The sequence below is a fragment of the Gossypium hirsutum genome, chromosome A06 (genome assembly GCF_007990345.1).
Source record: "Gossypium hirsutum isolate 1008001.06 chromosome A06, Gossypium_hirsutum_v2.1, whole genome shotgun sequence".
Classification (NCBI taxonomy): Eukaryota; Viridiplantae; Streptophyta; class Magnoliopsida; order Malvales; family Malvaceae; genus Gossypium; species Gossypium hirsutum.
The window spans coordinates 121596695-121615404 of NC_053429.1; the positions used below are offsets into that span (position 1 = coordinate 121596695).

The following is an 18710-nucleotide window of genomic DNA, read 5'->3' on the forward strand; positions in this document are numbered from 1 at the left end:
GCCACAAAATATCTGTATCTGGTGACTCTGTCACATTTTCTGTATCTGGCAGCCATGCTGCATATTTCTGTGGTGTGTAGCGGTTGGGTGGGTCGAGTAGTCTCCCCACATGGTGAAAGGATGGTATGGGTGTGCACATGGTTGGATATGGTTGGGTTTCTACATAAGCATGATATATTTGTTCTGATCTGTTCTGGGCCTATGGGCTTTATTCTGAAATCTGTTCTGGGCTAAGGCCAACTTATTCTGTCTCTGTGGTTTGAACTGATTTAGGCTATGGTTGGGTTCAATTACACACTGAGTTTCCCAAAACTCACCCCTTATTTTCATCCTCGCGGGTAATCCTCAACTATAGTGGGATTGGAGCTGTGAGGGATTCGGACTGGCCACATGTTTCTACAAACCTGGTTTCTTTCTGGTGAACTGGACGTCCTTTTAATTTCATTTATGGTTTTGGGTTTTAAGTGTAATAAGGCCGCTTAATTATTTTTATGGTTTTGTTTTACTTTTATTATTTTATTTTATTATGATGAAAGAAAACTATGATAACTAAGGTAAATGGGTTAGCTTTAGGACGCGTTTTCAAAAACATTAAGGGATTTCAAAATAACACGATTACAAGTAAGACTTCCACTAAGCAAACGTTTTCAAACTTAATCATTTTCTTAAGGTAGACATAACCAGATGGTTTTCTCAAAATTATACGAGTCGTTAAGGTGTGGCAATGGTGGTGTGATGTCTAGGATTGAATCCGAAGGGAGCTTGGTACTTAAGCAGTCCGACGGACTCACCTCCTCTTTTCCTGGTTTCCTACCTGGTGCACAGCTTCTATTCACTTTAACCTACTTTTAAAAGTATCTTTTACAACACCAACTAAGTTTTCCAAACTAAGTAATACGGAACGTTTTGAACGCATCGATGTGGCGCACCGGATCCAGTCCTAACGTCTAGGCCAGGTTTGGGGTGTTACATTTAGTGGTATAAGAGCCAGGTTACAACAACTTGGCTGTGGAATTAGCTTACAAAAACGAAGATTTTCAAAAAAAAAATAGTTTTTTTAAAAAAAATTTGAACTCCTGAAGGTGGCATTCCGAATCTCTGGCCCAAGCCTGGAAGTATTCTAAATTTTTCTGAATATATTCTGAATTATCTGTCTGTACTGAAACTTTACTAGAATACTCTAGATAGGATGCTACTGAAATCCTAGAAAAGCTTGCTAAAAGACTGAGACTGTAGCTAGACATCGATTCTGCGAAAACCAATTCTGAATTACTGTCTGAATCATAAAACATCTGTAATAAACATTGGAACGATATTAATGCATAAAATTCGTAATCAGATAATACGATATGAGTACGCGAGCAGCTCGAGGTAGAGGCCGTGGACGAGGCCGAGGAAGAGCTCGAGCGGGATCTTCGTCTTCAGGGCATATGCCAGCGGCAGAAACACCGGTACCTTCGGCAACGGAAGTGGAATCACATGATTGTGGTACCGGGGATGACGCCCTGTCGCAGGCAATGCTTCGAGTTCTGGAAAGGGTTGCCGGGGCAAGTTCAAGCAACGGAATTCGAGGATCGATTTCTGAACGAATCTGGGCTAACGGAGCGGAGATCTTTAGGGGTGTATCTGGTGTAGCTCCGAATGTGATAGAATATTGGTTGGAGGCCACGGAATGAATTATGGATGACTAGGACTGTTCTGTGGAGCAGAAGCTGAAGGGGACCGTATCGTTGCTGCGAGATGAGGCTTATCAGTGGTGGCTCACCGTGAGGGATGGAACCCCAGCTGATAGGGTTACTTGGGAGCTATTTAAGACAGCCTTTAAAGGAAAGTACGTCGGGGCAAGTTATGTGGACGCCCGTAGGAAAGAATTCCTGAATCTGGTCCAGGGAGGCAAAACTGTTGCTGAGTACGAGGCTGAATTTCTAAGGCTGAGTAGGTATGCTATGGGAATAGTTGCTACGGAGTATGAGCGTAGCGTTCGTTTTGAGGATGGACTCAGAGATGACCTTAAGGTGCTGATTGCTCCACAGAGGGAGCAGGACTTCGCGGTTCTGGTGGAAAAAGCTAAGATTGCTGAGGAGGTAAAGCGTACTGAGAGGCAGAACCGAGAGAAAGATCGGAACCATTTCCGGAGGGATTCTGGACCTTCGGGTGGAGCAAACAAGAATGTCAAAAGAGCGAGAGTGGAGGAGCCAGTTCGAGCCGTTCCGATGAATGTGGTTAGACCGCCAATCTGTGAGGACTGTGTAAGGTACACCTGGGTGAGTGTAGGAAACGTTCTGGTGCTTGTTTCCGATGCAGATCTATGGAGCACAGAGTTAAGGACTGTCCACAGAGAGCTGATCAGGCTCAGGTTACTGTACAGAGGGTTGTTTAACCCATGAGAGGTGGACCACAACCACCAAGAGGACGTGGACAAGGTAGGGGCGGAAATGGGAATAGAAATGGTCGAGGTCGAGGGGCGCCTGGCAGGGGAGCTGGAAATGCTGAGGCTCGACAGCCAGCGTTGGTGTATGCAGCTCGTCGTCGAGAGGAGGGCGACGCACCTAATGTCATAACTGGTACGTTTTTAGTTTCTAATATGCCGTATACTGCTTTGGTGGATATTGGATCTACTCATTCTTATGTTGCGTGTGCCATATCTGGGTCTTTGGGAGTGCATTCTGAGAAGATAGTGAGTGGGGTATCTGTGCTAAGTCCCTTGGGTCACTCGGTTAGGGTAGACAAGCTGTATAAGGATGTACCCTTAGAAACTCAAGGTAGGATCTTTCCTGGCGATCTAATGGAGTTGCCGTTTGGAGAGTTTGATCTCATTCTGGGAATGGACTGGCTTGTTAAGCATAAGGCGACTCTGGACTGTGCTGCTAAGCGAATGGTGCTAAGGACCACGGAAGGGGATGAGGTTATGGTGATAGGTGAAAGAAGGGACTATTTGTCTAATGTGATATCGGCATTGAGGGCTAAAAAGTGGATTCGGAAAGGTTGTGAGGCCTATTTGGCATTTGTAAGTCAAACAGATGTAGAGGGGCTGATAGTGGATAAGGTTAGGACTGTAAAAGAGTTCCAAGATGCCTTTCCGGAGGAGCTTCTGGGATTGCTTCCAAATCGAGAAGTTGAATTTGGAATCGACCTGTTGCCTGGGACAGCACCAGTGTCCATTGCACCATATAGGATGGCACCGAAGGAGTTAGTGGAGTTAAAGGCGCAAATTCAAGAATTGTTGGATAGGGGCTTTATTAGGCCAAGTGTGTCTCCATGGGGAGCACCGGTGCTATTTGTGAAGAAGAAGGATGGGACGATGCGCATGTGCATTGATTATCGCTAGTTGAATAAACTGACGATTAAGAATAAATACCCTCTGCCAAGGATTGACGATCTGTTCGACCAGCTTAAGGGAGCTTCTGTATTTTCCAAGATCGAACTTCGATCTGGATATCATCAGTTAAGGGTCAAGGAGGCAGATATTCATAAGACAGCATTCAGGACTCGTTATGGTCATTATGAGTTTCTGGTTATGCCATTTGGACTAACAAACGCTCTTGCAGCGTTTATGGATCTGATGAATCGTGTATTCCAACCATTTCTAGATCGGTTCGTGGTCGTCTTTATTGACTATATTCTGGTATATTCTGAGACCAAAGAAAAACATGATGAGCATCTCCGCACTATGTTGCAAGTGTTAAGGGAGAAGGAACTTTATGCGAAGTTCAGCAAGTGTGAGTTCTGGTTGAGGGAGGTAACCTTTTTGGGGCATGTGGTCTCTGCAGAGGGGATTAGAGTGGATCCTCGAAAGATTGAAGCAATTTTGGAATAGAAGCCACCTAGGTCAGTTTCAGAAATTCGAAGTTTCCTAGGGTTGGCAGGATACTACAGAAGGTTTGTGGAAGGTTTTTCTGTGATGGCAGCACCTCTCACAAAACTCATAAGGAAAAGATTATCGTTTGTATGGATGGAGAAGCAGCAAGAAGATTTTGAGAGGTTGAAGAAAGTCCTGACTGAAGCACCTGTGTTAATTCAACCAGAGTGGGAAAGATTTTACTGTGTACAGTGATGCATCACACGTAGGTTTGGGTTGTGTGTTGATGCAAGAGGGTAAGGTGGTTGCTTATGCATCTCGACAACTTAAGCTTCACGAAGGGAACTATCCCACTCATGATTTGGAGTTAGCAGTAGTGATCTTTGCACTTAAAATCTGGAGACATTACTTGTATGGAGAAAGGTGTATTATATACACAGATCATAAGAGTCTCAAGTATTTCCTGACTCAGAAGGAACTGAACCTTAGGCAAAGGAGATGGATCGAGTTGCTTAAGGATTATGATTGTTCAATCGAATATCACCCAGGCAAGGCTAATGTGGTAGCCGATGCTCTAAGTAGTAGAGCTGTATCTGATCTGAGAGCAATGTTTGCTCGTCTAAGTCTGTATGGTGATGGAAGTCTGTTGGCTGAATTGCAAGTAAGGCCAACCTAGGTGGATCAGATTAAGGAAAAGCAGTTGAAAGATGAGTCTTTGGTCCCTCCTTTTCAACAAGTTAAGAAAGGGGAAACTTCTGAGTTTGGGTTAAATGATGATGGGGTTCTGTGTTTTTGAGGTAGAATTTGTGTTCCGAAGGACTCTGACTTGAGACAGTCAATTTTGAAGGAAGCTCATGGGGGACTGTGTGCCATGCATCCTGGAGGGAATAAGTTGTACCATGACTTGCGAGAACTGTATTGGTGGCCTGGACTTAAGCGAGAGGTAACGGAATTTTTGGGGAAATGTCTGACATGCCAGCAAGTGAAAGCTGAGCATCAGTTACCTTCTGGATTATTGCAGCCAGTAAAAATACCACTTTGGAAGTGGGAGAGGGTAACCATGGACTTTGTGAGTGGACTACCCTTGACACCATCGAAGAAAGACTCGATATGGATGATTGTGGATAGGTTGACCAAGTCGGCTCATTTTATACCTGTTCGCACAGACTTTTCTCTTCAGAAGTTAGCCAAGTTGTATGTGGCGGAGATTGTGCGACTGCATGGAGTTCCAGTTTCGATTATCTTTGATCGGGATCCTAGATTCACATCTCGATTTTGGCAAAAGCTACATGAGGCATTGGGAACACGATTGAACTTTAGTACGGCTTTCCATCCCCAAACTGATGGTCAGTAGGAAAGAGTTATTCAGATTCTGGAAGACATGCTGAGGGGATGTGTTATTGATTTTCGAGGTAGTTGGGAGGATTACTTGCCTTTGGCTGAGTTTGCATACAACAATAGTTATCAGTCGAGTATTCGAATGGCACCTTATGAAGCTCTGTATGGGCGAAGGTGTCGAACACCTAGTTGTTGGACTGAACTGGGGGAGCGACAAGTTCTTGGACCTGAGTTGGTGGCAGATACTGAGGATAAGGTCAAGTTAATTAGAGATCGGTTAAAGGAAGCGTCTGATAGGCAAAAGTCGTATGCAGATCTGAAGCGTAAGGAGATTGAATACTCATTGGGTGATATGGTCTTCTTGAAGGTTTCACCTTGGAAGAAGATACTAAGGTTTGGTAAGAAGGGCAAGTTGAGTCTGCGGTTCATTGGGCCTTATCGGATAATGAAGCGAGTAGAACCAGTGGCTTATCAGTTGGAATTGCCTTCAGAGTTAGACAAGATTCACGATGTTTTTCACGTCTCCATGTCAAGGCGCTATCGTTCTGACCCTACTCATCTCGTGCCGGTTGCAGAAATTGAGGTGCGAGCTTATTTGACCTTTGAGGAGGAGCCTGTACAAATATTGGATCGAGACGTTAAGGTTCTGAGGAGGAAATCTGTACCATTAGTAAAAGTGCTTTGGCGTAACCATGGCAGAGAAGAAGCTACTTGGGAGCCAGAGGAGGCAATGCAACAACAACACCCTCATCTGTTCGGGTCAGGTAAATTTCGAGGACGAAATTTCTTTAAGGAGGGTAGAGTTGTAACGCCCCAAATTTTTTTGGGAATTCTGAAAAAGTTTGTAAAATTAAAAATTATGTGTTCTACTTGTTAAGTGTAGGTTTAATTGTGATAGCGGGACTCTAGAAGGCCCAAGCTTAGGATAACCCGATAGTTTTAATTAATTTTAATTCCATTCGAGAAAGGGGTTCTGGTAAATTGGGCTTTGAGGAATTAATTGTGTAAAATAGATCACAAGGAAGCAAGTGGTGAAGTGGCATGTGACGCCATAGGGAAAGCTATAAGTGGCGTGTCGAAGCTAGGGAGGACCCAGGTTCAAGTCACAATGACAGCAAATCAAGGGATTAATTTTTATGAACAGAAAAGGTAAGTAGTGGAACTGAAGTAAAAGTCTATCAGGAGGAGTTTGAGTTGCTCAGGAGATTGAGTAAGGAGGGATAAGGGAGAGGATTTAGGAGCTGATCAAGGAGGATGGTGTTGGTCGAATAGTGGACTCTTGAGAAGCAAGAGTTGGCCGGCCAAGGGTTTCTTTAGGGGGGTAAATTTCGGCTAGGTCAAAAGCTAGGTATAAATTCGACATTTGGGAGTGTTGTGCCGTTTTTCTCTTTTTTGACCATTCTTCCTTCTCTTCCTTTCTTTTCTTTTCTTTTCTTTTTTCTCTCCATCTATCTTCCTTCTTCTTTCCCCATAGCCGAATCCTTCCATTATTCTATTCATCTCCACGTTCTTATCATTGTTCTTAAGCCTTATATACAAAAGCCGAGATCCCGAAAGCTTGATTCTTTTTGTGCCGATTTCTTTTAACAAAAACCACATCTCTTCTCTTCATCATTTGTGGCCGATTCACCAGCCCTCTAAAACCTCAAGTTTTGACAACAAGACCATAGCAAAACCCTCTCGTTTTACCTTTCTAAACACAAGTTGCAAAAAGCCGAAAACCCCACATTAAAAGGGACTTGGCTGAATACTGAAGTCACTGAAAGATCAACTTTTACTATCATCTGAGGGCTTAGATCTACATCAGGATCGAGTGGGAAACTCATTGGAATCAGTCACTAAGGAATCGGTGGTAAGTCTTCTCCAAAACTTAGTCTTCTTACATATTTTAGGAAAAGCCGAAATCCCTAAAAGTTAGGGAGGCTGTCGATTTGGACTTGTAACCCTGAGGGGTCGTAATAACTATTTTGTTTGGTAATAGCATGATTTAGAGGCGGTTGATCAAGGGCTTGGACAGGTGGAACGATCGGATCTTTGGAGTTAACCATCTTTCGGCAGTAAGGTAAGAGCAATAAGGGTTTTAGGCATGTTTGGCCGAAAGTGGTAGGGGATTATATACTCAATCTTATTTCAATATTTGGAGTAATATTAAGTGATTCAATTGTAGGCAGTTCCTGTGTAGATCTCGTCGAGGAAATCCCAAAACAGGTGTGTAACTGACACCCTCTCATAGGCTAGATCGGCAAAAGCCGAAAAGCCGAAATGCCGAAAAGCCGGTATTTTAGGCACTTGCGAGTGTGCGAATGCTCGTAAGACGTATGGGTAATTATTAATGGTAATCGAAAGTGATAAAACTGAAGTACGCGCAATTTCGTGCGTTTTGATATTTTGGGTTTAATGGGCCAAAACTGGGTCAATGGGCCAACGGGCCCAATTCGGTAAGAACACTCGGTAAGAGTTTCTGGCTAAACGTAATGGCTAGGATATGCATGAAAACCTTAGAAATAGTTAGATGTACTAGAATACCCCTATGTATGCAAAATTACCATTATAACCCTATGTATGCAAAATTACCATTATACCCCTATGTATGCAAAATGACCTTTATACCCCTAAGGTTAATTTTGTCTGAAAAGAATGATGAAGTAAATCTGTACGATGTATACCATGAATGTATATCTGTTGCATGGGGACATGGGTTATATTATGGAGGAAGCGTCCTGGTGGCTATGCCACAAATTATCTGTTCTGGTGGCCCTGCCACATATATCTGTTCTGGTGGCACTGCCACAAAATATCTGTATCTGGTGACTCTGTCACATTTTCTGTATCTGGCAGCCATGCTGCATATTTCTGTGGCGTATAGCGGTTGGGTGGGTCGAGTAGTCTCCCCACATGGTGAAAGGATGGTATGGGTGTGCACATGGTTGGATATGGTTGGGTTTCTGCATAAGCATGATATATCTGTTCTGATCTGTTCTGGGCCTATGGGCTTTATTCTGAAAACTGTTCTGGGCTAAGGCCAACTTATTCTGTCTCTGTGGTTTGAACTGATTTAGGCTATGGTTGGGTTCAATTACACACTGAGTTTCCCAAAACTCACCCCTAATTTTCATCCTCGCAGGTAATCCTCAACCATAGTGGGCTTGGAGCTGTGAGGGATTTGGACTGGCCACATGCTTCTACGAACCTGGTTTCTTTCTGGTGAACTGGACGTCTTTGTAATTTCATTTATGGTTTTGGGTTTTAAGTGTAATAAGGCTGCTTAATTATTTTTATGGTTTTGTTTTACTTTTATTATTTTATTTTATTATGATGAAAGAAAACTATGATAACTAAGGTAAATGGGTTAGCTTTAGGATGCGTTTTCAAAAACATTAAGGGATTTCAAAATAACACGATTACAAGTAAGACTTCTGCTGAGCAAATGTTTTCAAACTTAATCATTTTCTTAAGGTAGACATAACCAGACGGTTTTCTCAAAATTATACGAGTCGTTAAGGTGTGGCAATGGTGGTGTGCATATCTAGGATTGGATCTGAAGGGAGCTTGGTACTTAAGCAGTCCGACGGACTCACCTCTTCTTTTCCTGGTTTCCTACCTGGTGCACAGCTTCTATTCACTTTAATCTACTTTTAAAAGTATCTTTTACAACACCAACTAAGTTTTCCAAACTAAGTAATACGGAACGTTTTGAACGCATCGATGTGGCACACCGGATCCGGTCCTAACGTCTAGGCCGGGTTTGGGGTGTTACAGGGGAGGGAGTGGGGGTTGGGGTTGAGGTAGGGGTAGGGGTAGGGGAAGAAGATCAAAATGAGGGGAAAGAAGGAAAAAAAATGAGGGGGAAGGTGCTACTGGTGTGGTTAGCCGCTGAAGGTGGCCGGAGAATGGGGACTGAGGCGGCTAGGGTTTAGAGATTTTGGAGAAGAAGAAGAAAAAAATTAGGGCTTGAGGGGTTTAAAAAGGCGCATGGCCGTGTGAGACTCGTGTTGGGCCACATGGCCGTGTCACACGCCCGTGTGGCTCGTACCCAGCCCGTGTTTATCGCGAAATTTTGTTGCCTACTCGTCACACAGCCTGAGGACACGCACGTGTGGTCAGGCCATGTGGTGCACACGGTCACGATGCACAGCCGTGTGCCAAGTCCTTCGTTTCTAACACGCCCATGTGGTATACCACACGCTCATGTGTCTGAACACACGGCTGTGTGCTTTGCCCGTGTGGCTCCCTACCTTATTTAAAATTTAAAAAATTAGTTCCAGTTTTCACACAACCTAGGAACGCTAGTGTGTCCAGGTCGTGTACTTCACACAGCCGTGTCGCACAGCCGTGTGGCTCGATACTTGGGAAATTTTTAGCCCTGTTTCCACACGGCCAAGGACACGCCCATGTGTCCAAGCCGTGTGGGCCACTGTACCTGCACAAAAACACTAAAAATAGCTAAAATAAACTAGTTAGTGATGTTGGTGCTCGGGTTGCCTCCCGAGAAGCGCTTATTTAGAGTTTAAGCACGACTTACCTCTCATTCGCATGATTACGATGGATTGAGGAGTTGACACTCCTCACTTCTGCTATCAGTTTTACTAAAAAAAGGTCTAAGTGGAGTATTATTTACCTTAAAAGTTCTGAATTTAGTATGTGTTACATAGACTGTACCATGTGGGAAGATTCTCATTACCGTGAAGAGAGACACTCCATCTGTATTGTGCTCTAAAGTATCAAATCAGGGGTCCTTTATATCTAACAAAACTTTTTCCCCGACCTTTAATTGCGTTGCTTCATCCCTACGCTCATCATTGTGTCGCTTGGATTCATTATGTGCTTTTGGTTTGCCCTTGACATGTGTTTGCCATTCATCTAGTTCATCGATCTGAAGCCTTCATTCTTTGTGAGTCGCTCTATTTTTGTGGCATGGATTAGAATGAAGCTCTAACACGATCTTCCAAGGGAATTCCTGCAAAGAAGTTTGAGTTGTAACATTATTTAAGTTAACCAAACTTAAACAATCATCTCGATTACTAGATATTTTAGTAGCATCACAAGCTTGGAGAGTAATTGTGCCATTGCCTACACGAAGTATCAGTTCACCTGTGCCAACATCAATGATAGTCCTAGCAGTTTCTAAAAAAGGTCATCCTAAAATCAATGGTACGCCACTATCCTCATCCATGTCTAAGACAACAAAGTCAACTGGGAATATAAATTTATCAATTTTAACAAGCACGTCTTCAATAATACCCTTAGGAAATCTGATTGTTTTATCTACCAATTGAATGCTCATCCTAGTTTGTTTGGGTTTCCCAAGACCGAGTTTTTTAAACACTTTATAGGGCATGACATTAATACTTGCCTCTAAATCAGCCAAAGCATTGTTAAAATTTAAACTACCAATTAAGCAAGGAATCGTAAAACTCCCTGGATCTTTCAATTTGTTGGGTAGCTTATTCTGTAGAATGGCTGAGCAAACTGCGTTCAACTCCACAGGCAACGCCTCATCCAACTTCCGCTTATTTGCTAAAAGCTCCTTTAAAAATTTAACTGCGTTTGGCATCTGCAAAAGAGCTTCAATAAACGGTAAGTTAATATGTAATTTCTTTAATAATTTAAGGAATTTACCAAATTTTTCGTCCGTGTGGTCTTTCCTTGTTGCACAGGGGTATGGCACACGAGGTTTATATTCTCTACTTATAGATTTTTGCTCACTATGGTCCACCTTGTCCTTACCGTTACCTACCACAATTCCTTGCCTTAGTTCTGGTTCAGATTCAACTAACCCTTCTTCATCTCGCATAGTAATTTCATTAAGCTGCTTCTTTGGATTAGTTTCAATATTTCTTGGCAAGCTACCTCGTGGTCAATCGAAAATAAACTTAGCAAGCTGTCCTATTTGAGTTTAGAGCCCTTGAATCGACGCTTATTGATTTTGAAGCGTTGTTTCAGTATTCTGAAAATGAGTTTCTGACATCGAGATAAATTCTGTTAGCATCTCCTTAGGGTTCGGCTTCTTTTCCTACTGGTAGTGATTGACCCTCGTGATAACGAGTTTAACCACTGTTTAGCTTTATTCCTCAATGAGAATGGAAACAACCGAAGGTGAATGGCATCGTCAAAAACGCCATTGATCTTAAAAGTGCCGCAGAGTTCTAGAAAATTCACCAAGTGAGTGTTTGGATCCTTATCGGCAAACCATCAAACTGAACAAACTGTTGTATCATTTGAATCGTGTTAGGTTTCAGTTCAAAATTATTTGCAGCAATAGCAGGTCTAACTATACTTGATTCAGCTCCTGTTAAAGTAGGTTTAGCATAGTCATACATAGTACGATGAGCAAGATCCTGATTTACTGGGTTTACAACAACCACAAGAGGTAACAGATTATTTTGATTATCAGCCATCTCCTCGATTGTGGTTTGAATATCATCCACTTGTCCTTCCTCTATGTGTCGTAGGTTTTTCCTTATCTCTCTTTGGTTTTTGTGAGCTGTGCTTTCAATCTTACTATCAAAAAGTAGAGGTCCTGATGGGTTTCTTCCAGTCATAAACTATGAAAACCTGCCAGAAGTAAATAAAAGAAAAAGTAGTAATTTAAGAAAAAATAAAATTAAATTGCAATAAAAATAAAAAAATTGCTAAAGTAATAAAAATTAAGCGTTCCTAATATCTTAGTCCCTGGAAACTGCACCAAAAACTTGATGGTCGTGAAACTCACTAAAAATTTGACTTAAGGCAAGTGCACCTATCGAACAGTAGTATAGTTATAGTGAGACTGGAAATATCGTATCCACAAGGACTAAAAGTACTAGTAATTACTATCTTTTTATTATCTAACCTAAGAATTAAAGGGTGTTATTAAACTAAAATAATTTTCTAATTTAACTAAGATTACGACAGAGATGAAAGTTGGAAAATACTTTAGAAAAACCAATGGAGAAGACAATACCCAAGAAAGAATCCACCTAGACTTCACTTATTACCTTTGACTTAGACAATTTATTCACTTGACTTATTCCGTAGGAATCCCTAATTTCTGTTAACCTCCCTTTCGAAACTAAAAACAACTGACTCTAGGTTGATTAATTGAAATCTCTTTCTAATTAAAACCCCTATTGTCTCATTAACTCGATCTATGGATTCCCTTATTAGATTTCACTCTAATCCGACAGATTTATGTCGTCCTATCTCTAGGATTGCATGCAACTCCGCTTAATTATGAATTATCTACTCTTAAATAGGGACTTTGACTTTTGCTCCACTGAATAAGCACACCAAAAACCTAAATTAATATATTGTAATATTAAAGCAAGAATTGAGACTCACAATTAAGAATAAGAACAAGTATTTATCATATAAATCAAAGAGTAATAAGATTCATCTTAGATTTCATCTCCCTTAGGTATTTTAGGGAGTTTAGTTCAAAATAATAATGGAAAACATCTCAAAGTTTGGAAAAGAACAAAACATAAAGAAACCCAGAGAACTTCTAGGAAATTGGATGGAAATCTCTAGTCTTGATGTAAATCTTGGCTCTGAGGTGATTCCGATGGTTGTTCTCAAATATTTTCTACCTCCAACTCTGCGTGTCCCCGCTCATCCTCCTCTAGAGTGTTTATATAGGCTTTAGAATGCTTCCAAACCCTCAAAGTGGCCTTTTCCGAGTAGAACTAGACTTGGGCTCGACAGGGACACGGTCGTGTGGCACGCCCGTGTGCAAGTGCTCAAACCGTGTGTAATTCTGACTTGGATTAATGTTAACAAGGCCATGACACATAGGCGTGTGGCTTGCCCGTGTACCTTACACGAGTGTGTGGTTTACCCGTGTGGAAGTGCCTAGGCAGTGTGAAACACTGATTTAGGCCTAATTCGTTCGTTTTTGGCCCGTTTCTTGCTCTTTTTGCTATTCTAAGCTCTCTTGAGTATAAAAAATGAAATTAAAGGTTTAGGAGCATCGAATTCACTAAAACCAAGGAAAAATAATTCATAAATATGCCAAGCATTGGGTAAAAATATGTATAAATTACAGTTTATCATATTCTGGTTTGAGGTAGTCAATTCTGAAGGAAGCCATAGTAGCCCTTATGCTATGCATCTCAGCGGTAATAAGATGTACCACGATCTCCGTGAGTTGTACTGATGGCCGAGGTTGAAACGTGAAGTGATTGATTTTGTTGCTCGTTTCTAACATGCCTGCAAGTTAAGGCTGAGCATTAGTTGTCTTCGGGTTTGTTACAGTCAGCTAAGATTCTCTTGTGGAAATGGGAACGAGTGATGATAGACTTTGTTAGTGGGTTGCCCTTGACACCCACTAAGAAAGATTCTGTTTGGGTCATCGTGGATCGATTGACCAAGTCTACTCACTTTATTCTGGTTCAGACGAATTATTCTCTACAGAAGTTAGCGAAGCTCTGCATCTCTAAGATTGTAAGATTGCATGGGGTTTCTACTTCGATTATTTCTGATAGAGATCCTCATTTCATTTCTCGATTCTGGAAGAAGTTGCATGAGGCTCTGCGTTCGAGGTTCGACTTCAGTACTGCATTCCATCCTGATAAACCATAAAAGTAACATGTTTTAATCCCATGTTTGGCATGTTTTTGGATGATTTATTATATGAATTAGTGAACTCGATGCTCCTAATCCTTTAAATTTTTGTTTCTATACTTAGGGCATAGAGAAGTGAAAGGAGAGAAAAAGGGGCCAAAATCAAACAAAAAGACCTGTTTTCAGGAACCACACGGCCTGGGCACACGCCTGTGTGAGCCACAGAGGCTGGACATATGCCTATGTGCCAGCCCGTGTCGATTTCGAACCTTGCTTCTCTTTTACACGAAAAAAGTCCAATTTTTAGGGTTTCTAAGCATTCTAAAGTCTATATATACATATGAAAAGAGGACTGAGAGAGCACGCAGAGTAAAACGAAGAAATTACTCGAAAAAAACTATTGGAATAAACTCAGAAGCAGATCTCCTTCAAGATTGAAGATCTCCATTCAAATTTCCTTCAAAGTTTTATTGTGTTTCTTATGTCTTATTGTTATTCTAATTTTGAGATATTTCCTTCCTAGATTATGAACTAAATTCCCCAGATACCTAGGGAAGATGAAACTTATTATTTGATTTTCTGAATTACATGATAAATACTTAATTTTTGTTCTCAAATATGTATGCTTTTTCCTTGCCTTAATATTTTCAAGATACTAATTCATGTGTGATGTGCGCATTGCAGTGGAGCAAAACTCCCTGTTTAAGAGTAGATCTAGCATAATTGAGTGGAGTTGCATGCAATCCTAGAAATAGGATGACATAAATCTATCGAATTAGAGTCAAATCTAATAAGGGAATCCATTGATCGAGTTAATGTGACAATAGGGGTTTTAATTAGAAAGAGATTTCAATTAATAAACCTAGAGTCAGTTGTTCTTCCTCTCGAAAGAGATATTAACATAATTTAGGGATTTCTACGGATCAAGGCACAAGTGAATAAATCATTTAGTTCAGATTCAGAATAATAAGTGAAGTCTAGGTGGATTCTTTCCTGGGTATTGTCTATCTCATTGATTTTCTTCAAATATTTTCCCAATTCACTCTCTGTTGTGTCCTTAGTAATTAGTTTAGTTAATTTTAGATTAAAATAATTCCTTAATTTATTGGCCAGATAATAAAAAGATAGTAATTACTAGTACTTTTAGTCATCGTGGATACGATATTCCCGACTCATCATAGTTATACTACTATTCCATAGGTGCACTTGCCTTTGTCATGATTTTAGTTAGTTTAGTGACTCATCAAGTTTATGGCGCTGTTGTTGGGGACTAAAATATTAGGAGCACTAGATTTTTATTACTTTAGCGATTTTTATTTTTATTGTATTTTATTTTTGTTTTTAGTTTAATTTTTATTTTCTAAATTTTTATTTTATTTGCTTCTAGCAGGTCCCCTTAGTTTATGACTAGAAGAACCCGTTAGGACCTTTAGTATTCGACAGTGAGATTGAAAGTACGGCTCATAGAAATCGTAGTAGAAGCGTAATACCCCTAACCTGTATCCGTCGCCGAAATAGGGTTAAAGGCATTACTGAACAAATCAGAACATATTACCAAACAATTCATATACATCATCCACAATCATATTCAAACATTACCATAAAGTCCTTTATGTAGGTCATCAAGACCTTAAACATGCTTTAGAAAGGGGTCGGGACTAAACCGAGCTCACACAATTTTTTTTTCAAAACTTAAACATTTTTCAAAGTTATACATATCACACGCCCGTGTGAACAGGTCGTGTGCCTCACATGGCATTAGACACACTCATGTGTCTAGGCCATGGCAAAACAAGGCATACATACTGACTTGTCTACACAACCACATGACACGCCCGTGTGCCAGGCCGTGTGAAATTTAGAGAGGCTACTGACTTGGATCATACGGCCGACCACACGCTCATGTGCCAACCCATGTGCCACACACGGCCGACGAATACGCTCGTGTGCTTAGGCCATGTCAAAACTGTAGGGTATATTGACTTAAAATCATAAGGTACCCCAGGGGACACACAATCGTGTAACATAACTGTATGTCACGCACGGTTGAGACACACGCCTGTGTCAACACCCGTGTGGACAAAAATAGGCTATTTGCAAAGCCAATTTGCACCTGTTTTGGGTCATCCCTATAAGCATAAAACTAAGCACATTTCATACCAATTTCCAGTCAATTCATACACCAAAACATACACCATTCGTGCCATATCATAAACAACCAAATTCATACTTATAACCATAAACTTAAATTTCATAGCCTCAATTTATTTTATTCAATCTTATGCCATAAACTTACCAATTCCCAAATAAACACATACCAAAACTTACAAAAATTGACCATTTAATTTGGTCATTCAAGAGTATATCAAACATACCATTTTTGAATCAAAGCATATACCAAAATTCATTCATAATCACAACCATAACCAAGCCATATAGCATGGCTAAGTATACAAATTACAAAACATAATCAAAGTACTTCTAGCCTATATATGCCATACTTTAATATTCACATTTTAAAAAGGTACCAAAAAGAAGTTCCATACTATGGTGATGATCCTCGATGATCCCTGAGCTTTCGATAACTTCGATATCTATAAAACCGATGATACCCACACAAAGTAAGCTTTCCAAAGCTTAATAAGCCATATACAAATAAACTTAACTTTATAAGCATAAAAACATCATCAAATTACATATATTCCATAGCCAAATACTATCATCAACCACATGGTTCATATACACTACACATTTCCCAATTCATTTGTACATATAGCATATTTTCTCATACTTATATCATATGTTCAAGAAGGTACATGTACTTACCTTTTATTCTCAAACATAATATACAATTCAAACGTACCTGAATCGGATACACATTCATATATTCATTCATGTTCTCAGAATGCCCGTTAAACCGTTTGGAATCATAAGGATACGTGGATAACTCAGAAAGCGCGTACAATGCCAACGCCCCAGACGTGGTCTTACATGTAACCAAATATCGATGCCACTGTCCCAGATAGGGTCTTACACAAAATCAAATACGATGTTGATGTCCCAAAAATGGTCTTACACGTAATCATAATTCGATGCCAACGTGCCAGACGTGGTCTTACACAAGAACACATATCGGATCCTATGTCATGACATATGTATCCTAACTATTCCTAAAGTTCGTACAGGGCTTTTTGGATAGTTCAACACATCTATTTGTACATAGACTTACCTCGTACGAATTCGAATAGACAAAATTGGCTACTCGACAACTTTCGACTTTCTCTGATTAATTTTGTTTTCTTTAGTTCTTGATCTAAATAAATTCAAATTTAACTTATTCAAACTCACATTCATTCAAATCAATCCAAAAACACATATTTATGGCATTTTACAAATTAGCTCTTACATTTTCACATTTTAACATTTTAGTCCCTATTTCACAAAATCACAAAATACACATAATTTCTTTACACACATGCCTAGCCGAATATTCATAATGTGAATATAAGCCCCCATATTTTATTTATTTCACATTTTAGTCCCTTAAAATCTCATTTTTACAATTTAGCCCAAATTACTCAAATTCATCAAAAATTCAAAGACAAAACATGTTAACCCAACATCAAACTCCTATATACTATCATCAAACTTTATAAAACTCATTGTTTCATCAATGGCTCAACTCAAAATAAGCAAAAATTTCATAAATTCAAATATGGGCTTGATAGAACTCTAAACAATGATCACAAAAACATAGAAATTATCAAAAATCGAACAAAATACGTACCTAAATCACCAAATCTATTAGCCGAACCCTAAGCTTGAGTTTTCTTTCTTTTTCCTTTGATATATTCAGCCAAATGATGAATAAATGAAGCCAATATTATTTTTTGTTTAATTAATAAACATTAATACACAATTTACTATTATAACCTTATAATATACATTTAAAATTTCACCAACTAATGTCCATTAATGTCATTCAATACATTCCATGGTCAAATAACCACATAATGACCTCATAATTAAAGAGACATGCAATTAGGCACTTTAACAAATAGAATGCAAATTTTGCATTTTACGCGATTAGGTCCTTTTATCAAATTAAGCACACAAACGATTAAATTTTCATACGAAACTTTCACACATGTCAATTCACATATTATAAGCACAGAAAATAATATTAAATTATTTTTCTGACTCAAATTTGTGGTCTCGAAACCACTATTCTGACTAGGGTCTAAACTTGGCTGTTACAAGAAGACCAAGAGGACGTCATTATTGTTACTGAGGAGATGCTTGATAATAAGAACAATCAGCTACCTCTTGTGGTTGTTGCGAATCCTGCTCCTCGTACTATGTATGATTATGCCAAACCCACTCTAACTGGGGTTGAATCAAGTATTTAAGACCCACTATTGCCGCGAATAACTTCAAACTGAAGCCAATCACTATTCAGATGATCCAACAGTTTGTTCAGTTCGATGGTTTACAAGATGAAGATCCAAATACTCATTTGGCCAACTTTCTAGAATTTTGCGACACTTTCAAGATTAATGATATTTCTGATGATGCCATTCACCTATGGTTGTTTCCCTTTTCATTGAGAAATAAGGCTAAACAGTGGTTGAACTCCCTACCACAAGGTTATATCACCACATGGGATCAAATGACCAATAATTTCTTATTAAAGTATTTTCCACTGGCTAAGACAACTAAGTTGAGGAACGATATCTCTTTCTTTGTGCAAATGGATTTAGAGACCCTATATGATGCACGGGAGAGGTATAAGGATTTATTAAGAAGGTGCCCTTACCATGGGTTACCTCTATGGCTACAGGTTCAAACCTTCTACAACGGTTTGAACCCCTCAACTAGGCAATTGATCGACGCAGCCACCAGTGGGACTCTGAATAATAAAACACCTGAAGAGGTTTATGAGTTTATAGAGGAGATGTCACTAAATAATTATCAGTGGCAAGTCATAAGGACGAAGCCGACAAAAGCAGCTGGTGTTTTGAACGTAGATGCG

The 18710-nt window shown here is 39.9% G+C and overlaps 1 non-coding gene across 1 annotated transcript; it reads right to left on the reverse strand.

Moving 5' to 3' along the window:
- Positions 1-18395: 18395 nt before the first annotated feature.
- Positions 18396-18502, reverse strand: LOC121231543 (small nucleolar RNA R71). The gene has a single exon (XR_005929601.1). It is a non-coding gene; the product is annotated as a small nucleolar RNA R71 (small nucleolar RNA).
- Positions 18503-18710: the final 208 nt, after the last annotated feature.